This window comes from Paramormyrops kingsleyae, chromosome 5 (assembly GCF_048594095.1).
Source record: "Paramormyrops kingsleyae isolate MSU_618 chromosome 5, PKINGS_0.4, whole genome shotgun sequence".
In the NCBI taxonomy this organism is placed as follows: domain Eukaryota; kingdom Metazoa; phylum Chordata; class Actinopteri; order Osteoglossiformes; family Mormyridae; genus Paramormyrops; species Paramormyrops kingsleyae.
Genome location: NC_132801.1, coordinates 19,997,699 through 20,011,785, shown reverse-complemented (window position 1 = coordinate 20,011,785; position 14,087 = coordinate 19,997,699).

The following is a 14,087-nucleotide window of genomic DNA, read 5'->3' as shown; positions in this document are numbered from 1 at the left end:
AAAAATTCACTTCCAAGCCTGAAGATATCAAGCCAAAAAAGGTTATTGACTCTAAACTGAAACTCTGTAAAAGTTACAGGACTCCATGGTGCAGTTTCCATATGTTTCCTTGCCCTGTGTATGAAATAATAGTTTAAAAAAGAAAAAAAGATCACAGATGAAATTCACATACAGAAACACTTTCTTCAAAACGTATGCAGTTATACCTGCTCCATCCCATATCACACTGCAAGGCCACACATACCCATGATTCATTGCTTGGCCAAATGCATAAAACTGCTCCATCTTGGTTTCTGTGATGTTGTTTTCACTAACCAGAGACCATTATTATATCATTTATACCAAGGCAAGGGAAAGTTATGAAAAAGTTTGGAATTTATTGAGTCTGCTCTTCTTGAAAATAAGTACCCAGTTCAGCACCTATATCCTGGGGAAAAAAATCATGTGTATCCATAACTGAGAAATGCCTCATTTAAATGTGCTTTTAAATACCTATTTCCTCTGATATAGATAGTTATTCTACGTATAATTACGCAACTAAAAGTTTGTAAAAAAGAAAAAAATCGATAAAATAAAATTTAATGTAGAGCACCGTTAGGACTAATTGAATTGGAAAGATAAAATAAATGTTTGTTTGTTAGACGCACAAATGACATTTATAGGAGATCTTGCATCCGTTTCATCCTTGAGACCCATGGATTGCACGTTTGTCACCCGCTTTAATATCTTATCTTAGACTGACGCTAAACGTTTTGTTCACCCACCCTTATGCTGAAGGAGTATTCCTGCACAGACACGTTCAGAATTTATATCTTGCTCGTCTTCCAGAGTCTTTCGTGTTCGGCTGTGCCCGTTTGATCGAGCACACGTTTGCGTTGCAGACTTTTACATGCAATCCCGCGATGAAGGCATCGCATTGCAGGGCTGTTCGGGTGCGACCTGCCACCAGCATCTAAACAGCACAGAAAATATGCAGCTTCCTGAGCATATAACTACTGCAATTAGTGTAGCAGTATAATGCAGCGGAGCACATAGGAAACAGCTGAAAAGCTGCTGAGCAAAGGCACGGAACAATTGCAGTAAAGTATACAGTATATTGAATTATGATCTGTTTGTTCAGCTTCACTTGTTAAGAAATGTACCCGGCAAGATGGAAGCTATGTTTTCCTTGAAATTAGGCGTGACTTCAAAATAACGGGGTTGTCTTATTCATACCCACGGTGAGAATAGGAAGCATTTCTCTCCATTAATTGTTATATGCGACAAAATGTATTTTCATTATTTTTTGACAGTTGTTCGGCAAAATATGCTAAACTGTATTGTGTGTAACTAAACGTTATTTACCAATAGGCATTGTAATTGTTTTATTATTTATTTATTTAGGTTTTTTGACAGCATAAAGAACACCACCAAAAATTGCATTAGGGCTTTTCAGGAATGAACCACCAGATGCCATTTTACCCGATGTTTAAGCAGCCCTTCCTCATGAAGAAGCGAAACCAGACACAAATCCTACCATCTCTGATGCGGTCTGGACACTCAGCGAGTCGCACCAAACCAAGTCTGGCCCATACTGTTTCAATTAAGCTGATACTTTCAAAAGTTTTGTCTGTGTCCGGGAGAAAACGTTGCATCCTTCTTTAAAAGTCCACTGTTGTCAGGGGAGGGGTGGCAGTTTGCTGCAAGACATGCAAAATGTGACCCCCCCCCCCCCCAGTGACTGTGATAATGACACCCCAGGATAGCCATGGTAAACAGGCCTAGGTCCAGTTTGCCTTGTGTTCATGTTATGCCTGGTTTAGAGAACTTATTGCTCAGTGTGCAGCATGGTCTCCTTGGCTAAGTATGTCTAAATAAATGCTGCAAACTAGTCTGGTTTTCCATATTAAACATTTCTCGTAAAACAAAGTCTTGCACAAAGTCTACATTACTCTTAGGATCGTGCACATATGTAGTGCAGTTGCCACACTATGCAGTCATTTTTGCAGGATTATTAAATTGAAGTTTTTTAAAACCATTCTTATGCTATGTCTAATTCATATATCATTCTGAAATGGTCATACTTCCAGTTAGCAACTGATCTCCTGTCTTCTCTACGGAGCACAATAGAAACATTGTGGTGTTAGTTTCCACTCATTTCATTTCCATCTTAAATATCTCTTTGGATGGAAGCCTCACATATGACTGCGACTACCGGTTCTGATCTGAGGTTTCAGCTTCTTAGTTCTCCAAAACTTTTGGTGCGGATTGCTTTCAGTGGGTGAAAAGTTTGTTGCATTAGTGGAGGGAAACCTGGATCTACAGTAAGGCCCTTTCCACTTCTGTTGAGCAGAGTCGACTAACCAGAATAGAATTAGTCTGATGCAAAGATCTTAAACCTATGCATTTGTATAAGTGTAACAGAAAGACTCAGCTACAAATACATTCAACCATATGAAGTATACTGAAAATTAAGAGTCTTATTTACTTTAAAGAGGACTGTAAAATTCCATTTTCTCTGTATAAAATTCTGGGAACATAACTGTTGAAGCTTTAAGCTTGCTGTGGAGGCCAGTAACTGCGGGGTTTGTGCCTGGGGGACCAGTAAGGATGCTGGATAACGAGCTATTCATCTTCAGAGCTCCCCAGCCTCAGTGCTGATGGTTAGGCAAGTGGAGTGTCAATCTTCTGTCCATTAAAATGGGACAGAACCTTACCAAGGTTCTATCTGAACTCTTTGATGATCATCACCTGTCACGCTCAAATTCGCCTGTCTAAGTGTCTGCCGCGATTGCACCCGACCGCGGGCCTGCCCCTCAGCATGCCACTCGCTTCACAGAGGGGCTGCTGCTCCGGGCTGAGCCCAGACTCTGCATTCCATTCAGGTGATTCACTGTCCTTTTCTGGAGTATTTCGTTCTCCCGTTACTTTGTTCCACAGCAGTAGTGGCCAGGAATGATATAAGAATGATGTTCTCACCTGGTGTTTGCTACATTTGGTGTGTTAATACATTTGTGTTAAACATCACAGCAAATCCATGAAATTCATGAATAGTTTGATGCAAAGGTGTCTTAGGTATAGTGCTCGTGCGGTCTGTACTGCTTTCTAGATTGTCAGTGAAAAACAGAATCAGTTACACAGACACCCACATATACACACACACACACATACATAAATTGGCATCTGCAGCTCTGTTGTGCAGTGACACTGCAAAATAAGCTATTTGCATTTTCAGGGCTGCTTTATAAAGGCAGCTGTTACAACACTGACCTTGAGAGACTGTTGTACAGCTCATGTATGTTGTGACTAATTAATAGGTATGTCAAAGCAGCCCAGGGACCCTTACTAATGTGGAAGTACACTAGTGGCCAAAATTGTGGGAACTCCTAAATTACTACACGATATTGGCAGTAATGTTTATAAACAATCAAAGAATTTTTACAAATATCATACCGTGTTTTTACAAATATAATTTATCAAAATGTCATGCTTTGGATGATTGCATAAGTAATTGGAGCAACAGTTAAATAAAGTTCTGCAGTTCTGAAAATTGGAAGTGTTTCCACAATTTTGGCCACTAGTGTAGATTTGAGGAAAGGCTTCACTGACGGTATTTACAATTGCAAGAATTCATAGTGGGGTACCCCAGGTTTCAATTTTAGGGCCACTATTATTCCTAATTTACATTAACAACATTGACAGTAAACTGATTAAATTTGCAGAAGGTGGATGGTGGATGGTGCATCAGATACTGAACTAGCAGTACAGAGTCTACAATGGGATCTTTGAGGCTTTGCTGACCTGTGTTGTCTGGAAATATGCCAAAGATGCAAAGCAACAAGATGTTATATTCCACATGTAATTTTCTACTTAAAATAATATTTTCAGATGTAACTCCCTTGTTATCACCAACATTTTTATTAGTATCAGTAACTGTAATAGATTACAATTACATTTATTTTGTAATTTAATTATGTAACATTGGTATATGTAACTCATTTGTCCCCAACACTGAGTATACCTATGTTGTGTCCTGATTTGACAGGGATTGGCTCCAGTCTCCCTTGTATGTATGTATGGGTGAGTGGATAGAATATGTACCTTTATCATAAGTGAAAGATAATATTTGTCTAGCATCCCATCTAGGGTGTCTCCTGCCTTGTGGCTATGCTGCCTGGAAATCACCAGTTAAGGTGACAATCTTCTATGGGATGAGCAGCTGGAAGATGGATGGATGGATAATTTTTGAATATGTACCAATTACAGTGGTACCTCAGAACCTGAACTTAATCCGTTCAGAACTCCGGATCGAATCCTAAAAAGTTCGAGTTCTGATCGAATTTTCCCCATAAGAAATAATGGAAAACCAATTAATTGGTTCCCGGTCCCAAAAAATTGCACCTAAATATGTTGTTTTTTTAGCATTTAAACACAAAATGAACTGGATAAAACAAGAAGAGCATATACTGTATTTAACACATCTAAGCACATTTATCAAAACAGCAATTTGTAAAGTAAGGAAATAAAATGTATCCAAACAATGTGTAAAGTAAAAAAAAACAATGTGTCCTGCCCCGATCGTCCGCTCCTTCCGTGTGCCACGCCCCCTTGTTAACCCCGTGTGGAATCCCCGTGCGATCAGCTGTTTCTGGTTGTTGTCATTAGTCCTCTGTATTTAGGCCGTGTTTCAGTTTATTTCCCCAGTCCGGTCATTGTATTGTCCGTCTGCGTTTTGCCTGCCTTACCTATAATTAAACCCCGTATTCCCCGATACCCTGATGTCTGCGCCTTTGTCTCCGTTCCGTCGGCACGACAATATTATTATAATTAAATGTATTAATGGTTTATTATTAATATAAAAATAATGAACAAGAAATCTTTGTTTTTAAATGTATTTTATTATATAATAATAATTACTGTTACTGTCTATCATTGTCTAAATGTATTTTTGCTGTCTAAATATACGTATTCAGTTAGTGTAAACATGCATGAGGCGAGGCTGAGACTGAAGCGTTGCCCTTTGTTTCCGCTGAGAGACGTGCCGCGTGACTCATTTGCCCACGCGTACAAGTTATCTTAGGTTGGCGCTCACGGTTCGACTTCTAAGATTCAGATCGAGCTCTAGGTAATTTTTTTTCTAACTGGTTGGTTCGACTTTTAAGAAATTTGAGTTCTAATGAGTTTGAGATCTGAGGTACCACTGCATTCTTATTTCAGTTAAGAAGAATGTTAAGTTTGTGCAGTTATTCAACTTGTAGTTTGCCGAAAATTGGCATCCATTTGTGTCACAAATCAGGATAATCATTTAATTGTGCTGCGCCCTTAGCTGTAGAAGTACTGCAATAAATCCCAGGCATGCTGCCCACTGTGTGCACGTCCTTTGATGTGCCTTTATTTTACGAAGGGACGTCTCATTTTTCGAGCAGACCGTTATTTGCTTGTATACACCCCCTGCGCTTCGGGCTTCCAGCCCACAGTACGTGCTCCTACAAAGCAGAAAGGTTAAGGGAGAGAGTCGTAAGCTGTACCGAGGGCCTCTCCTCCACAGCCGGCTAACGCGGCTCAGGGTGCACCTTGTCTCTGCCAGCATACCGTCAGGAAGGCCTCAAAGACCAAGCCTTTGCACACGGATCTGAAAAACCACGAAGGAACATTCCGTTTTTCATGGAAAAGGCTTGCAATTTGATGTAATTGCAGTCACATGGACACAACATCAGCAGACCTGAAGCTAAGCAAATCCCTTGTCCAGGGGAATCTGAAGCACTATGCACATTTGCCAGAGATTTGCTTTTATGAGCTTTGAACGATTCAGCTGTAGCGTAAGGTTGTGAATCATCTTGTGTTTCCTGCTCAGAATAAGCCACACTGCTGTAGTTATGAAAGCTAACATTAAGACAAATCCTGAAATGAAACTAATGGCAGCGCTTTAGTTTAAATCCATAAAAGCTTTACAAAGATTGTAATACACAGGTGTTCCAAAACTCAGGAGCAGTAATCTGTGCCAAATGCACCAGCTTTCACAACACAGTGTTTTGCAATATATCATTGAATTTCATTTACAAAACATAATATGAAAACATGAGGACTTGTTTTTTTCCCCCATTTTAAAAACGTCAGCAGTAACTACATTGTGTTTTTGGAGTTTCATTTGCAAAATTCTGCAAGGAAAATTGATGACGTATTAGATTGTGTTTGAATCATTGCTCTGGATGTGCATAGGACATACCTGTTATGAACAATGAGAACAAAACGTGAAGGAATCTTGTCTTTCAAAAGCATTGAAGATCAGTTTAAACAGTGTGCTGATAACAGACACACTACAGTCATGGCCAAAAGTTTTGATAATGACACAAGTATTGGTTGGAGGATGTTTTGGTATCATTCTTTATTCATGGCTGTGTTCTTAGACAAAATTGTAAGCAACCCCACATATGAATGGTCTCAGGATGCTTTACTGTTGGCATCACACAGGACTGATGGTAGTGCTCACCTTTTCTTCTCTGGACAATCATTTTTCCGGATGCCCCAAACAATCGGAAAGGGGATTCATCAGAGAAAATGACTTTACCCCAATCCTCAGCAGTGTAATCCCTGTACCGTCTGCAGAATATCAGTCTGTCCCTGATGTTTTTCTTGGAGAGAAGTGGCTTCTTTCCTGCCCTTCTTGACATCAAGCCATCCTGCAAAGTCTTTGCCTCACTGTGCGTGCAGATGCGCTCACACCTGCCTGCTGTCATTCCTGTGCAAGCTCAGCACTGGTGGTGCCCTGATCCCACAGCTGAATCAACTTTAGGAGACAGTCCCTGGCGCTTGTTGGACGTTCTTGGGAGCTCTGAAGCCTTCTTGAATCTCTCTCCTTGAAGTTCTTGATCCGATAAATGGTTGATTTAGGTGCAATCTTACTAGCAGCAATATCCTTGCCTGTGAAGCCCTTTTTTGCAAAGCAATGATGACTGCATGTGTTTCCTTGCAGGTAACCATGGTTAACAGAAGAAGAACAATGATTTCAAGCACCACCCTCTAACTCAATCAGCATGACAAATTGATCTCCAGCCTTGTCCTCGTCAACACTCTCACCTGTGTTAACGAGAGAATCACTGAAATGATGTTGGCAGGGCTGAAATGCAGTGGAAATGGGTTTTTTGGGATTAAGCTCATTTTCATGGCAAAGGGGGATTTTGAAATTAATTGCAATTCATCTGATCAATCTTCATAATATTCTAGAGTATATGCAAATTGCCATCATAAAAACTGAGGCAGCAGACTTTGTGAAAATTAATATTTGTGTTAGTGTCAAAACTTTTCGCCACGACTATACACGTGTGATAAGGTTTCAGCTATTCAGGACTGAGCTACATAAAATTTCATTTTAAAATATTAGTTTCACAATATTTCATCAACAGATGCCATTATATCCTAATTTTGATGGCATATATGAGTATATTGCATTGTAATATATGAGATTGTGATGATCCTGCTCACACTGCTGCCTGGGCTTTGTGCCAGATTGCATTCGCACTCAGACACGCTGTGGACATGCACATGGTTATTTTATTACCATCAGATCATTTGAAATATCTGCAGGAGGCCCCCGGTAATCAGCCCTCATCTTATCAGCAACGTAAAATCCCAGCGTCTCCAAGTTCTGCACAGCAACACATAAACCTGAATTAAATATCAATGAATGGAATCCTGCTTTTGGGGGAAAATGCACAACAGCTGTTAGGTAGTGACTGAAACTGTAATATTACTGAAATATTACTAAATGCAAGTCTAGCTCAAGGCCATGGAATATTTGTAGTTCCTGCTTTCGAGAGAATGTAATTTCCCAAAAACACTCTGCAAAAAGTTCTGGAGTATAATTAAACCCAAAGACCGGAAGTAGCATCTGAGAAGGATTTTTGTTGGTTGCGAAAAAAATCCCTTTAATTAACCTTCCTTAAAAAGCCAACCACCAGTATAAATTATTACATTCCACCAATGAGCGACTTCAGAAATGGTACACTTTGAAGCTGCCGCTTTCTCTTCGCACACTGAGACATTAATGCCGCAGTGTAATTTGTCTCCTTCCTTGGACTTGTACCAGGCCTCGTGGAGTCCTGGATCAGCGCCTTTCTTGGACACTCGCTTTCTAAGCTCACGGAATAATGCGCGTAGAATGTACCGCTGAATGGGGGAAGCAGGTAATGGCCGGTTTGATATGTCATTTGCGGCAGATGTCTGATTCAGGTTACTCAACTGGCAATTGCAAACACGGGGCTCAAAATTTAGCACACGCCCCTCACATGAACAGCTAAGGTTAGCGGGTGACACTCAGCCATCCCTGACTGAAGCTAGCGGCAGACAGCCCTGCAAGCCAAGCACTGGGAAGTCATGCTGTCAGAGCATGCCTCCATCTAGGAAAATGAGCACCCTTCATCCTGCAGAACACAAAGCTTAAATTACAAAGCCTCCCTTTCAAAGTATTTCTTCCTGCCTCTGTCTCCTGTAGTAGATTTTTTCCCCCCCCCCAAGCATACAGTTACATCTTATTGAACGGGGTCTTAACTGACAGCTGATCTGAAATGTCTCTGGGATTCATTCTTCTTCCCCACAAAGCTGAACGCAAGCATGCGTTTTTACAATCCACACCCACCAAAGTTGCCATGGGCTGGTGCCTGTTCTCTGTTGCTGCCAGCAGCTGCAAGGAAAGAAAAGAGGAAGATGGGCTAATTATAGTTTACTGGCTCACCAATTGGAAACTAAACCAATAATTTTCATTTTTGCAAACAGGGTGTCAAGGCCGCGTCATTGCTTAAAGCGACAATCAGAAGGGGCTGTTTTGACTCGCAGATTCAGAGCTTTGACTCAGATCCCCTTCAAGGGGCCTGGTCACCCTGTCACAGCCCAGTGCCTGGGACTATACAGAATAATAGTTCCCAGCAATACTTTGTTCAGCTGTTTTTCCTGCTAAGGCATTACACGAGGGGGTTGGAATTTACCACAGGGGGTGTTGCTTACAAGTGAAACACAGCACCTGACATCAATTCCTTTTTCTTGGGCATTGAAGGCAAGTCAAAAATTAGGAAATGGCTGGCTTTTGTTGGAAAATGATTATCTCCAATGTATCGACTCGGAAATCAGAAAGGACAATAGCGATGATTCCAATGTTTAAAGGCATTCCAAGCTAATTATTTTAACCCAAACTGGTGTTACTTACCAGTTCAATTAATTTAGTATTACTTGGTACAAATAGTGACATGTCAGAGTGTGATGATGTTAAACTCTGACACAGAACGAAGTTAAACAGGGAGGCTCATGGTAAATAATTGCAGCTGTGTATTATTAAGGCACTGTCAGCAGAGAATTAATGTAGCTATGAAACAAATGATCTAGCTTAGCATTTCTCTCCCATCAAGAATGGATTGCTTCGGATAGATGAAATATAGCCAACGCACTATAAATCTTCTTCTATTTCATATTTTTCTACTGCAGTTGTCAAGTCCTATCAGTCCTGTATAGTCAAATTGCCTTATTCTTTTGTTATTGTGATTTACTTGTTTAGCAGAATCTAATGTGATTTAGGTGGCTTGCAATCTGGCTATTTTACTGAAGTAATCGTGCTGCATTCCTCCAGATCAGACTGAATGTCGCCTCTTGCCTCTCCCAGCCGCTGGCCTCACACATTTTGGACCCAGGATCACAAGTGCTTATTCTCATCCTGCTTGTGGAATTTTGTTTGCATGGAACCAATAGCCCAAATATTTGCATCTATTGATTTGCTATTTGTTACGCAACTGTCTTTCCAGCATAGATTACACTATTATAAATTATTTGAAACGCAATATTTGACCTGTTCTTGTGATTGTTTCATTGTCTAGGTGTCACCAACACAAAAATCAATCAGCCATTTCAGTTAAACCCTAAGCAGTCTGACATAGTTGAAATGAAATGATTGGTATCTGCAACAAATCAGTGTAAAACATTTTTCGCCATATACCTACTGGGTTAAAAATTGTTTTCATATAATTTATTGTGGTAACGTTGTGTCCTTACAAAACAATTCCCTCAAAACCCCTAATGTTCATTTTAAAATATTGAGCACTATTTTGTATTGTTGCAACTTTTGAAAGTGCTTTAGTCCACGACTGTGTCAGTGACTCTGCAGTCCTGTGAAATAAGCAGGATGAAACTGAAAGTCTTTGCATGATAATAAGCTTTATGGCATCCAGGACCCTTGCATTATTCGCTGCATTTTTTCTAATACTAACATAAAGCAGATTTTTAAGCAGTATAGCCTTACACATCCAAGATGGGGGTTTTTCTGTAGTGTTTACATGCTCTCGCAGTGTTAACGTGTTTTTCCTGTCAGTACTCCAAATTCCCAAAGACTTGGTGAGGTGCAGAGACAGACATTTCAGGTCCAGAAAGTAAAAATTCAAATTAGGATTTTGTTTCAATCAGCCAGTTGAGTACTCCGTGACTGTGACTGGCTGAAACAGAATCCTGGTTTGGATTTTTACTTTCTGGACCTGAAATGTTTGCCTCTGGTTAGATGAATGGGCATCTCTTCCCCATAATGTAACATACAACAGCCCCTAGAGATATACATGTACAAACCTGCTATTTTCATAAATTTCACTTGTAAAAATGATCTGATACATATGTAATATCTGTTAAATAAGGATAAATCATGTCGTGGGATAATACAGCTGTTCCAAGAACGGCAGAAGATAACGTGTCCCTGCATTCATTAGTACAACATTATTGTTTAAGTTCTCGTTTTGGGTTTTAAAAATCAACTTAAATTTTGAGCAGTGAAAAATCCCAGAACTTCAGAACGTCAGTCATCGAAAAACTGCTTCGTTTGCAGGTACAATGTATATATTTCATTGAACTTTGCCTTAGTTTAGTTTTGACCCCTCATGGTCCCTTTGCTTCTTCCTTTATATTCTGTTTTATTAATAAAACCCTGGCCGTACCATACCATACCATACCATACCATACCATACCATACTGCACCATACCATACCATACTATACCATACCATACCATACCATACTGTACCATACCGTACCGTACCATACTGTACCATACCATACTGTACTGTACCGTACCATACCATACTGTACCATACGTACCATACTGTACCATACCATACTATACCATACCATGCTGTACCGTACCATACCGTACCATACCATACCATACTGTACCATACCATACTGTACCATACCATACCATACCATACCATACTGTACCGTACCATACCGTACCGTACCATACCGTACTGTACCGTACCATACCATACCGTACCGTACCGTACCATACCATACTGTACCGTACCATACCATACCATACTGTACCATACCATGCCCTACCATACCATACCATACTGTACCGTACCGTACCATACCATACCATACTGTACCGTACCATACCGTACCGTACCATACCGTACTGTACCGTACCATACCATACCGTACCGTACCATACCATACCATACTGTACCGTACCATACCGTACCATACTGTACCGTATCGTACCATACCATACCATACTGTACCATACCATGCCCTACCATACCATACCATACTGTACCGTATCGTACCATACCATACCATACCATACTGTACCATACCATGCCCTACCATACCATACCATACTGTACCGTATCGTACCATACCATACCATACTGTACCATACCATGCCCTACCATACCATACCATACCATACTGTACCGTACCATACCGTACCATACCATACCGTACCATACCATAACGTGTTGCAGTCTCTGCTGTGATCTGTCAGTGTGGGTGAGTCTTCCTATTACCTAATTCTCTGAAAGCCTAAAAGCTGCCTTTTGTGTCATTGAAGCCTCAATCCACTGTGTTAATAGTAAGAACTACAGATGTGCTCATTCATATGGGAAAAGCGCTGAATGTGTCACCAATACCTTAATTGGTCTGTTAAATCGGGGTCTGTTAATATCAAAATTACATCTCATCTATTTTTAAAGCTGCCTCTCATCTGAGAAAAATATTCCATGGTTCATAAAACATTTCTTTGTCTGTTTCATATGAAGAATGAATCTAATCTTCTGACAGATGTCCTTGATATCATAGCATCTGTTTAAGGTAAATGGGAGAATTAGCATATCAGGACCTCTTGCCTATGAGGAGGGTTTCACGTGGCTGAAAAAGGTTTCCCATGAGCTCAATTAAGTTGCTTGCTGAATTTCTGCATGGCTTTAACATAACCACACTGGACCTAAACCTTTGGTAACCATTGTGTGATCAATTATGAAAAATTCTTGTTGTGGCATTCTTTTGGTTTGAGTATCTATCTGTACTGTATTTCAGTTTTCAATAGAGTTGCTGTGTTAGGATTACTTGTCTTGTATGTGTGTGTATGTGTGTGTGTGTGTGTGTGTTTGGGGGGGGTTGTGTGTCCCCCAGTGTACTGTGGTTTCCTGTTTCCTCCAACAGTGGAGAAACATGCTGGTTAACTTGACAGATGTCTTTAAATTATGCTTAGATCAGGGGCGGGCAATCTTATCCAGAAAGGGCCGCTGTGTATGTGGGTTTTCGTTGTAACTCCCTAATTAGATTACTGATTAGAGGACTGATTGGCTGAAGAGTCCTCACACCTGGGTTTGAACAGCTGATCTAAAGGTTACCCCAAAAACCTGCATACACAGCGGCCCTTTGCGGATCAGATTGCCCACCCCTGGCTTAGATGATATGAGTGTGTGTCCTATGATAGACCGGCATCCCATCCAGGGTGTACCCTGGTTTGCACCTTATACTTCCTGTGATAGGCCCACATCATTCAGCAACCCAGCGCTGCATATGGGATTCTAGAAAATGGATGAAATAGAGTTGCTATTTTCAGAAGGACTTTTTTTCTGCATGACTTTAACTGTAGAATGAAGAGTCCGGTATGTCAGTATCAAGCAGTTTTGTAAACAGTGTGCATACAAGTTCACCTTGAAAGTTCACCTAAAAAAAACTGAGTCGTCTGTGAATGGATTTCACTTACACAATTGATTAATGATGCTGTTTAATAAATTATGAGATCCAGATCAGATACTGACTTATGAAGTTCTCCTACCACCTGAAGGTAAATTCTTGTTGTTTGGCATTGAGAATAAGCCTACTCAAACTTGTCAATGGATATTTTTCTTCATTTTTATACAAATAAAAATGTAAATAAATATGTTTTAGTATGCAGTCATACTAAGATAACTGTATCCTTCCATGGATATTGGATGTTACACACATCTCACTCTGAGCTCACATCGAGTCTTTCAGAACATACAAACGTGGCTAAGCCCGCATGTTCCACACATACTGCATGATCATTTGCAGCTAAGGATTAACTGCTCTTTTAACCGGCCCAGCTGTGGCTTAATGCAGCTGAACCATATATAAGACTAGACAATGTTTGAGCCCTTGGCATAAAATCAGGTTCATTAAGACTCTGATTCCGGTCTGGTTTTGTGCACTAGGCGTGTTTGATTTACTTATGATCCTCAGAGAACAGGACCTCTGAATGTGAAAATGCTTCCTTTGATCAAATTGCATTTGAGTATAGTCAAGTCGTCCTACCCTTGTGTCCATGATGAACACAATATCTGTTTCTGTGTCTCGGTTTATTTCGTGTTTGTGCCTGTAGCTTCTGAAATAAGCTCCGTAACCCCATGACAGTGCATAGGATAAGCAGGTTTAGAGAATTGATGGATGGATGGATGATCTATACTGTATTGACACATAGAAAAAAAGGATGGAATTAGAGGAAATACTCGTAAGTCCCCACCATTTTGCAGTTGTCTTTCTGCACAGGGACCCTGATTTTCTGCAGAGCACCAGTGTATTGCTACTTGTAAAGGCTGCACCTGTGCAACCTCATTAGTGGAAGAGTGTAAAGGGCAAAGGGTCTGTGTGGAGACTTTCTGCTGGGCAGGGTTAATGTGCTGATGCACAGGTGGCCGCTCTCCTCTGCACGCAAGAAAGCGCCACGACGGCGACAGCAAGCATGCGGTAGGAGGGTTTGCAGGACAGGCATTAATCGGGATAAATGTGCACCGTGACCAATGGAGAAACGGAACCAGTCCATTAGCGCTGAAT